The sequence below is a fragment of the Spermophilus citellus genome (assembly GCF_964194105.1).
Source record: "Spermophilus citellus genome assembly, chromosome: 2".
NCBI lineage: Eukaryota > Metazoa > Chordata > Mammalia > Rodentia > Sciuridae > Spermophilus > Spermophilus citellus.
Window position 1 is genome coordinate 167,996,514 of NC_138183.1, and position 11,095 is coordinate 168,007,608.

Here is an 11,095-nt window from a genome sequence, read left to right on the forward strand (position 1 = left end):
GAAAGTCCTCAGACAGAGCATCATAGGGGCCTGTGACAGGAAACTACAACTATGTAGGGAAATACTTAGTAGTTAGAGGATCAGGGTGGGCACAATATCTACCATACAGGCCTCCTTTATTTTTGTTGCCATGTTTCTACCTTTACCATTGTGATAACAGAACTGAGATATGTTTTTCCATATTGGTTCCATTGGTTCCTGGTCCTATGATGGAATATTCCAAACAAAACCTTTTTAAATTGTCAACTTAGACTTTGAATCTGCAACTAGTTTATTTTATTACTTGTTATTCTATATAGTTGACACATATACTTAGAATAATGATCTCCATTCTTTTTATGTTCACTAAAAAACACTATACCCATCTCCTCTGGGCAAATTGACAGTTTGGAACTCTGAAAATTATAGCAGTGATTGGAAGTAATTTAACTATATTGAGCTCCAGTTGGAGGCTAAACAATGAGAAGTGACTCTTGGACCTATGGAAAAGACACCTAAATCCCCTAACACAAGCCCCTCCAGATCCATCCTGTGTCCCTGAATACAAGTGATGGAATCTGAGCAAGCTAGGTTAGCACTGACTACCCTAGTCTAGCACTAGCAATTTAAACACAAGTGCTGCAAGAACTTTCCATATATTGCACATGTCTATTCCAAGTTATATTCCTTGATATGAAAGTCATTTAAACTTTATTCTAGTGATTTTAGCAGTTTTATATAGACCCTACTGCTCATTCGTGTGTGTGTGTGTGTGTGTGTGTGTGTGTGTGTATACATGTTTGCATTTATGTAAGGTCTTTACATATAGGCTCCATTTTTTCATTTGCCTTTTAAATTTCTTTAGATTATGGAATACCAAAGATGTTTAAGAAATTTAAGAATTTTTATTACTTTTAGGTTCTAAAGTCATTCCCCATCTCTACATCAGAAGCCTATACTTAGATTTTCTTCTATATTTAAATTTAGCATATTAATTTATAAGATTTATTTTAATATATAGGTATGATTTTTAAATTGTTATTCATTTGTCCCTAAAATGTTAGTTACTCCTTTCTCCCAATTGCTTGCAATATATTATCTAACAAAGTCAAACATTTGCAAAGAAGGATACTAAGGATAACTTCATAGGTTATTTTATTGTCTTATTCATCTCTAAATCCTTTGGCTAATATCACATTGTTTTTTAAATATCTAACACATCAAGTACCCTACATGGAAATTCATTTACAAAATTTTATTAGCTTTCCTTATTTGCTTATTCTTCAAATGAACTTCAGATTTTTATTAGCTATTCTTACTTGTTTATTCTTCAAGAGAACTTTAAAATCAATACCCACTTCCAAAAGTACTCTTAGTTCTAATGGAATTTTTATAGGTATTTAATTAAAAATTAATTTGGAAATTTATTTTCAATAATATTTAGTCTTTCAAGGATGTGGTATACAGCATAATTTAATCATGTCCCATGGTAGTTTTTTCTCAACTAGATCTTTCTAATATATTACTAAGGAATATAATATGGAAAGCTAGTGTACAAAAAATAGATGTATACTAATAAATCTGGTGCATATTACACAGTATACACACACCTATATAATGATGAACATTTGCTCTGGCACCTGAGATGTCTTTCTGTAATAATTGCTCATCATTGCTGGTATATGGGAAACCTGTTTTCTTATGCCTATTTATTTATAACTAGTCTCCACAGTTGGGATTCCAGTCAAAAAAACAAAACAAAACAAAAAAAATATATGACACACTCTAAGGGGTAATTGATAAAAATTTTACAAAAAACTTTATTGACAGAGGCATGACCAGGGCTAGAGATCCAACAAGGGATGACAAAGCAACAGGACTTGCAGGAGTGGAAAGCCATTATCTTGACTATCTTGAAGTGACAGAGAAGGGCCTTGTGCTGTTTACAGAATCTGTGAGAGCTGTACTTATGGAAGAAGACCTCCTGGACAAATCGTAAGTAAATACACATCATTATTTCCCGTCTATTGCTTTACTCTTCACCTGGTAATTCCTATTTGCTGAATTCAACAAAATAGATAGGAACAGAGTATGGAAAAGGGAAGGATAAGCCTGTATACCCTGTTAACATTTTCAGCTCTTTAAAATGGGGATTCATGGGAGGTGAGCATTGAGAATGTTTCTGGGTAAGGTTATACACATAAAGATAATTTTAAAAAATAAAGTCTTTCTTTAGGTACACAAGAAACCTATTCCCCAGCCTTCATTTTTTTTAAACTGTTGAGTTTCTTTTTTAAAAAACATTTATTTATTTATTAGGTGTAGATGGACACAACACAATGCCTTTTATTTTTATGCAGTCCTGAGGATCTAACCTGGGTCCCGCCTGTGCTAGGCCAGTACTCTACCGCTTAGCCACAATCCCAGCCCCACTAGCCTTCTTTACTCTCTGGCTTTCAGTGGTGTCAGCACAAGGAAAGCCTTTGTGGAAAACCAGAGAAAGGGAGAGAAGCACCATGTTATGGTTTGGATGTGAGGTGTCACCCAAAGGCTCCTGTGTGAGACAATGCAAGAGGGTTCAGAGGTGAAATGTTTGGGTTATGATAACCTTAACACAATCAGTGAATTAATCCCCTGATGAGGTTAATGAGTGGTAACTGAAAGCAGGTAGGTTGTAGCTAGAGGAGGTGGGTCTTTGGGGGAGTGGCTGTGGGGTATACATTTTGTATTTGGTGAGTGGACTTTCTCTTTCTCTCTCTGAGTTTTGGCCATCATGTGAACCACTTTCCTCCACACCACTTTTCCATCCTGATGTCCTGCCTCACCTCAAGCCCGGAGGAATGGAGCTGGTTGTCTGTGAACTAAGACCTCAGAAACTGTGGGCCACCAAATAAACTTCCTTCTCTACACTTATTCTTGTCAGATCTTTCAGTCACAGCAGTGAAAAAGCTGACTAAAACAGGCTCCCATAATCCAATCATGTCTCCTCTAATCCTTCTTGTTTCACACAATGGGGACACTTCACATCCATACCATAACACACCAGGTTATTCTGTTGCCCCTTCCCCCTAGACTCAAGCAGCTAGTGTGAGTCACCTCTGTACCCTTGCTCTTAATCAGACAGTCCATCCTCAGGTCCCTGCTTATGGTTTTAAGCTCTGTCACTACTTTCTTTACTGTTTCTGTCCAAGTTAAAAGGTGGTAGCATCTATTTGTTTTTGCCAGATTCATTTTCCCTTGTTTGGTTTCTTAGTTCTTTAAATGCTTTATATAATATTTTTTTTATTTTTTGTATTATATTTGTATTATTTAAATGCATAGAGTAGTTTTTGCTTTCCTGATTGGACCTTGACTGGTACAATTATCAACATTTTGCCATACTTATTTCATATATCCTCTTTTCATTTCTTGATGAAGTATTTTTAAAGTAAAACTCAGACATCACATCATCTCACCTCTGCATCTCTAAAAATATGTATCTATAGAGATGCATCTCTAAAAATATAAAAATGTTCTTAGGTAACAGCCAACTTATGATTAGAACAAAATTCCTGGGTAACATCTAATATCCTTTCTAAATTAAGATATCCCTGCACATTTTTTTAACAGTGGTTTGTTTAAATTAGGGTCTAAACTAGTCTTGCATATTTGTGTCTTCTGGTTCTTTTAATCTAGAGAAGTCTCTGCACTATTGATTTTTAAATGTCATTGAGTCACTGAAGAAATTTTTTGCTGCTTTGTAAAACCCCTCAAATTTTGGGTTTTGTCTTCTTGTTTCCTAATCTTATCATTTAATTTGCTTCTTTGTCTTCCTTTTTTTCCAGTTAACTGAGAGTTACTCTAGTGTCTGGGTTACATTTAAAGATTTTTCCATCTAGGTTTTTTTTTTTTAATTTTTCAAGCATATTTCATAGATTACATTGTGTCCCTCATCTTGCATTATGGTAGCAGTATACGGTATTTTTTTTTTCTACTAATGATTAGTTGGGCAAAATGATGACTGTCTAACCTCTCTGTTAAAAGTTCATTTATTATAAGTGTTGCTCACAAATATTCCTTTTTCTCCTTTTGAGCACAAATAAAATTGAACCTCCAAATCTTCCTTGAAATTAGACATTTCTATGTGACCTTATTAGCCTAGTGAAATATGGTATGTACAGGTGGAAAGTTTTTATAGCCAGTGTGTAAATCATCAAATTTCTTTTTTCTGACTCAGAATCAAGGAAGAATATTCTAAGCTGGATCTCTGAGTGACTCTGAATAGAAGGACTCTTGTTTTGAAGATTAGACTTGGACTATATCATGAGTAAGAAACAAACTTTTATTTGTTTATATACGCCACTGAGATTTTGGCTGTGTTTTTTACTACAACATAGCAGAGTCCATCATAATAAGAACATTCATCTGCCAAATCTTTATTGGTTTCATTCATTAATAATTATTTTCAGAATCAATTATTTTATTTCATTGGCAATTATAAAATAGTGTTCTTCCTCCAATTTTTGGCATTTCTTTTATAGTCATCAGTTAAAATTCTCCTTTAAAGAAAAATTCAATACCATTTATCATCCCCTTGGATTGAAAAAACTGAAAAAAGGATTTTCAAACATTTTTACTTATTGTTTTCTAACTGGTTAAACAATTATATTTTACTTTAACTCTTTGGTATTTAATTTATGGGGCAAGATAAGCTAATTTTGGATGTTAATTTCATTGAAGCATAACATAAATGGATTTAATCTTTGAATTTCAATTTTTCTCAGAACTTTATAATGGAAGAGTTTGTGTTTAAATGGTGCATCTTGTTGGAATTACAAAAGCTCATTATTATTTATCTGGTTGCTGTCAGCTAATCTCACTGCAGAAATTCAGATGAAAGTTTTGGTAAGAAAATTTGGAATGGAAAATAAGGACAGAGTTTTTAGTTACGAGAACAGGCTTATTGTTAATATAAAATATGAATACATTTCAGAACATTCACCAGGGTTGGTGGGATATAGTAGTATCAAAATGAACATGAATGATTTTGGAATAATTGAAAGAATTAGGAAAATAATCTTCTGAAGATGGGAGTAGTATTGCTAATCTTAATCTGCTCCCTCAATTTTCCATAGTTAACACTGAGTTTTTCCAGTGTAAGCCCAGAATGTTAAGATATACCTTGTGGTAAACAATTCTTTTTCCTCTTTAGTTTAACTTTCAGCCATGAATGCTGACTCCACAGAAATTAACACATGACTACAGAGTGCTTCAGAATGTTCTTCCTATGGTCTTCCTGTGGAGACGCAGATCCCAAATGGGAAGGGAAGGATTTTGTGAAGGATTTTTGCATTCCCATATTCTTCCAAATGTATCAGTTGGATTCAGTTTATTTTTTTAGTGGTTTGTTTGCTTTTGTGCAAGAAAAGTGAAGGATAAAGGAACAGGTTTGGAGGATAATTTCTATTTAGAGAAATATTAGCATGCTCATTTTATTGAACACTTGAACAATGTTCTCTATTCTAGTTTTATATTTTAAATAAATAATAAAATAGACATTTTGAACTCAAAATTCTAACTCCTAAATCTATCGTATTAGTTCTTAGCTTAGGTTTATTTATGGGCTTTTGGAAACTCAAAGCAATACTCTGTGAGATATGGTATTGTGTTCTTTTCTTTCTCCTTGATACATTTCTTTGTTTTTCTCCTTCCTGCCTTTCCTTTTTATTTATCATAAAAGCTTTAATCATCTTACAGTTTCATTTAAAAAGTTATATAAGGATATTGGGGGAGATGAAGCATTTCATTTTTCACACAGTAATTTGAGATGATTAGAAGGCATCTCTCTGGAAGTGGTTATGCATGAGAAAGGTGGGAGTAGAGATTAGTAATTTGGAAGCCATTCATATTTGGAGGATGGTCAAAGCTGTGGGTACAGATGAGTCTGCCTGAAGGCAGTGTATCAGTAGATATCTGAAATACTTAGGAACATATTTAAGGGTTGGAAGAGGAGGAAGAACCTAAAAGTGTTTTTAATTCTGTCTCTACACTGTTAGGGCACGTAGTCTCTAGTGTTGATAGAATCAGGCTTAATCATTGAAGTGTCATTTGCAGGCCTGGCTAGAGCATCTGGCAGTTTCCTATCTTTGGTAATTCTGAAAGAGTGACAACATTTTGTGAGCAAATAATAAGAATTGAAAATCAATAATGGAATTAATAATAAAGAGACAGGTGTAACAGAATTCAGTTGAGAATTTTAAAACTTTTTGTACATAGGTAGAACATTCCTATGAAAATTGATGTTTTTTTTTCTGTAGAGTTAGTAGGCTCATCAGATTTTTATGTTTTCTTCTCATATCATACTATTACTTTGACTTTCTTTGAATTTAAGATAATAACTCATCTCAACAGATTAGTGTTACAGTCTCTATGAGACATCAGGACCTAGATGGTAGTGAGAAAGGAAAACCTAGAAATGGTCTAGATGGGATGATGAATGAATGTGGAAAGTTTGCTAGAGTCTAGCTGGTGAAGAAGAAGCAAACAGAGAGAATTAAATCTTACTTAGGGCCTTTATACTTCTTCCATCTGGTTGGAATAGTTTTCTCTCTGATATCATCATGGGTAGATCTGAATAGTACATGGAGTAGTTTATAACAGCCTTTCTCAGTACCCTACTCCTGTCCTGTAGCACCCACCATCCTCTCGAACATCATGTTTTCTTTCTGAAAAAACCCTGTAACTCTTTCTGAAAGTTTCCTCTGACTGTTGAAGTAGGACAGATAGGAAAAACTGGTGAATGACTCTTCTTGGAGTAGTTCTCACAACCAATGATGAACAGAAGTTGGAAGATAAACACCAATTTCTCTACCTTTTCAGGGAGACATTACTGAGGAGTATTTACAAGGACTATCCAAAGTGCCAAGTTGGAATGAGCATCAAGTGCACACAGAGATCATATACTCATGATTGAACTCCATGTTGGATTCTTTCCTTTGTCTCACTTTTGCAATCTCTTTCTACTGCTTTCTTTGATCTTATGCCAAATAAGCTTACATCCACTTTGTTTGTCTCAGGGTCTGCTTCTGAAGGAACTTAAGACAGAGAGTTTGGGTAAAGTGGAGAAATAAAGTATTTCCTGAGAACAAATATTAAACCTTAGAGGGCAAACATGGTAGATATGAAAGGGAAAATGAAAGCTTTCAGCTCAAGACACTCCTTGAAACAAAAAAAATGATAAGCAGTGTGGGAGGCCAACCAGCACGAGACTGCGTCTGTCTCCCCTCCTGCCCAGTGTGGCATCTGGTGGTCATGCTGTGATCTGGATAGCCCCGGTCTTCTAGGGTAGGAGCAACTATATCTTCGGGCATGGGCATGCCTTCCTACAGCCCCATGGGTGGAAATATGCTTACCTTTTCCTTTGTAATATTACCCCTTGCCCTGTTTGGGATAGAATGTTCCATGGAAACACCTTTTGTGTGTTCCCTTCTCTTACTCTGCCCTTGGGTGTGGCCTACCGAGATGTCAGTTAACTTGCTGACAGCAGACATCATGAAGCTAGACTCAGCCCCTTGAAACCTGACCCTTTGCCTCATTTGAATAGCTTCTCAATAAAAGGGGTCAGCGCATGCTCTCTCTCTCTCTCTTTTTCTGTGGACCCTTAAGGTCAGAGGAGCCGTCACAGCACCCCCAAAGAGAAAAGTATTTCTGTCTCTTGTGTGGTTATTTCGTGCAGCCCAGTTTCCCCGGAGTGACCCCTGAGTGTTTTAGTCTCCTGCAACCTGGCAAAGCAGATTGCATAGTAGATAGTGAAGGAAGGCAATGAAAGTGTTAGAGGAGTGGGAATCCCTGAATGGAGATATTTCATGAGCCCAGAAAGCACACCAAAATCCTATATTTTATAGGAAGTTCCTGAAGATACATCATTAACTAGTGTTTTAAGAAATGGTCTGGTGAGAAGTACAATAGCATCACTAGGAAGTGAAGTGGTGATTCTCCTCTGTTGGCCAGGGCTGGTCATTTGATATGACCACTGATATCAATGAGGATGAAGCAGGGGCCTCCATATTTAAATTCTCTATATTTCTTCACATTTGTACTTACATACTATCTAATTTGCTCTTGACATTATCGTCATCATCACCATCAACTTATTTTTTTTTCAAAAATAAGTTCTTATAAAAAATGCAACTAGTAATCATGAGTCAACCCTGATAAGATTCTGCTTTTTAATATTGTCAATTAAGTTTAGTAAGCATGTTACACAGCTTTCAAGTTATCTCAGGCAACCAGTTATTAGATGTTTTGCCATCACATACATGGATTTCCATCCATCTAGCCTATTTTCTTACCTCAGTATGTGAAGCAACCATTGTCAAACTCAGTACTACTATGATGAAAAAGCTATGAAATGTGGCACAAGACTGTGAATGGTGTTATGAGAAAACATAACTTCAAAATCTCAGTGGCTTAGCAGAACACTAGTACTGGCATAGTTGCTGGACGGATGGTGTTTTAGTCAGCTTTTTCTCTGCTGTGACTAAAAGACCTTACAAGAACAACTGTAGAAGAGGAAAAGTTTATTTTGGACCTTACTATTTCAGTACTCAGTCCATACATAGCTGGATCCATTCCTCTGGGCTTGAGATGAGGCAGAACATCATTGTGGAAAAGTGTGGTGAAGGGAAGTGGCTCACATGATGATCAGAAAGCAGAGAAACCCCACTTGCCAGGTACAAAATATATACCTCTCAGTTCTCAATGACCAACCTCCTCTAGCCACACTCTACATACCTTTAGTCACCATCCAGTTAATCCCATCAAGGGATTAAGTCACTGATTGGGTTAAGATTGCTAGAACCCAATTGTTTCTCCTCTAAATATTCTTGCATTGTCTTACACCTGAGCTTTTGGGGGATACCTCACCTCCAAACCATAACAGATATTCTTCCATGTGCTTTTGGGCCTCAGGATCTTTCCACCTGGTGCCTTCATTATCCTCTAGGAATGCTTAATTGGGTCCATTCATCTAGCTAAAAGGTAGGGAAGAGGCATGTGGAGGATCATGGGGAAGTATTTGATGTCAGATTTAAAAAGAGTTTAAATTTATTCTGTCCCTATTTCATTGGCCAGTGCTCAATTGTCTTTTTGCGTTGCAGCAAGGGGGCCAGAAAATAAAGACTAGTACTCTACCCCCATTCTCATCCACAGGATATATGTTCCAAGACCTCTACTGGATGCTTGAAACCATGGACAGTAATAAATCCTATGAATACTATATTTTCCCCTTATGTATAAGGAAATAATTATAGTGTAATAAAAGCTTGAGCTTTAGAGCTATGATTAAATAAATCTTACTAAGAGGAGGAAAAACATGGGTATTGGTGAACACTTATGTCCTCTGCTACTTTCAACATGAGTTATTTATTTGTTTATTGAATGAGTGTTAATTTCCCCCATTATAAAACGAGCTTTATGAACTGAGACTGTTGTCACTGCATTCTCAATGTCTACAACAGTGATAGGCACGTAGTTGGAGCTTGATAAATATTTACTAAATAAGTGATTTACTAAGTGGATAAATGAGTGAACGGATGGATGGGAATATGAAAGGATAATTAGTCCATATTAGTTAGTTAGTCCATGTTCAAGGGGGAAGTAGCAAGCACTGAAGTTTATGGGCATATATAAGCCCAGTGTTGACAAGTTTAATTAAAGACAAAGCATGAGTCCTAGAGCTGGTGCTTCTTTAGGAACGTAGAGGAAGATCTATTTTGAAGTTTTTTTCATATGGTTACTTTTTAAATTTTCTCTCTCTCTTTCTCTTTTTTTTTTAAAGACAGAGTCCCAGAAAACACAGTGAGGCAATGCATTCAATATTATAGCATATGGAATTATTTAAAAACTGTCTTTTCAATGGAATGCAGTATTGAAAAAGTTCTTATTTAGAAAAATTTTACCTTGAAAAATTAAAGTAAATAATATTATTTATAAGATTCCTCTGGTGAATTTTGAAGATTTAAAATATAGATGTTTTGAAGCAATGCACTATTAAAATATTTCTCTGAATGGACTTATTGACACTTTATTACCTTTTATGAATTAATGGATTTAGTCTAAAATTCACTATACCATACTTTATTGTTGAGTTTGACAGGAAAACAAATGTTCTCTAAATTGGTATTTAATAATAGGGAAATAGTATTTTATTACTAAAGAAATGGAGAAGTAGAAAGAGCCAGACTGTGGAGTTAGGAATTCATAGGCTGAAATCCTATTCCTATCACTTGTCAGGTAGGAATGCTTGGGTATGTTATGCACTTTCTCATTGCTTTTTTTTTTAATCACTAGAAAAAATAGAATAGTACTCTGATGGTAGCATTATTGTGAGGGTTAAATAGGACTGAATGCAAAAAATTTAGCAGTTTCTGAAACTTTCCTGGTTCTCCATCGGGGGAAAAAAACCACTCTACTTTTGGTCTCTTATTCCTCTTCTTATGTGTTACAGTATTTCTCAAGAAGAGAATTAGAGCAATCATTTAGGGTGGGCCTAACATTGCCCATTGGAGAAGGTAGTATGGCATCAGGATGATAAATCAGTTTCAGTTTACTGGTACAGATGGAGGGATACTGAGAAGTGTTTCAGTCTCTTCTAGATGCAGTGTAAAGACCTCATGGGTTTGGTTGACTAGAGTTCTCTCTTCCGATTCCTCCATAAATCCTACCCACAAAGCAGCATTTGCCACCCCCTGTTTCTTTCTGATAAGTTAAGTAATAATTCAACTACTCTGCAATATATATTATGAAAAAAATTCATAGAATTTTATGATTTTGTTCCCTATCCTTAAATTGGTCTTTCCCACAATCCATTCAAATAACAATTTTACATTCAATTTTATTGAACTTTTCTAAGGTAGTTAATGAGTTGTTCAGAGAAACTAGTTCCTTTTTAATGTTCATATTTCTTCAGTTTACATATTATTTAATCAGATTATGTGTTAATTACACAATAAATACAACTGATATCAGCAGCTCTGGGAAGAAACAGCACTTTGATGTATAACTCAGTGGGGTGGGGGCAGAAGAACAGGCACACATCAGGGAGTGTCTACTAACACAGCTGGCATCAATAAGTTTT

At 35.4% G+C, this 11,095-nt stretch overlaps 1 pseudogene across 1 annotated transcript in view; it reads right to left on the reverse strand.

Moving 5' to 3' along the window:
* Nucleotides 1–7,334, reverse strand: part of LOC308641677 (large ribosomal subunit protein eL39-like) — a 29,995-nt pseudogene extending 22,661 nt beyond the window's left edge. Inside the window, exon 1 of the transcript in view lies at nucleotides 7,217–7,334. The product of the transcript in view is annotated as a large ribosomal subunit protein eL39-like (transcript). The remainder of the gene's footprint in view (nucleotides 1–7,216) is intronic.
* Between the last annotated feature and the right edge of the window lie 3,761 nt (nucleotides 7,335–11,095).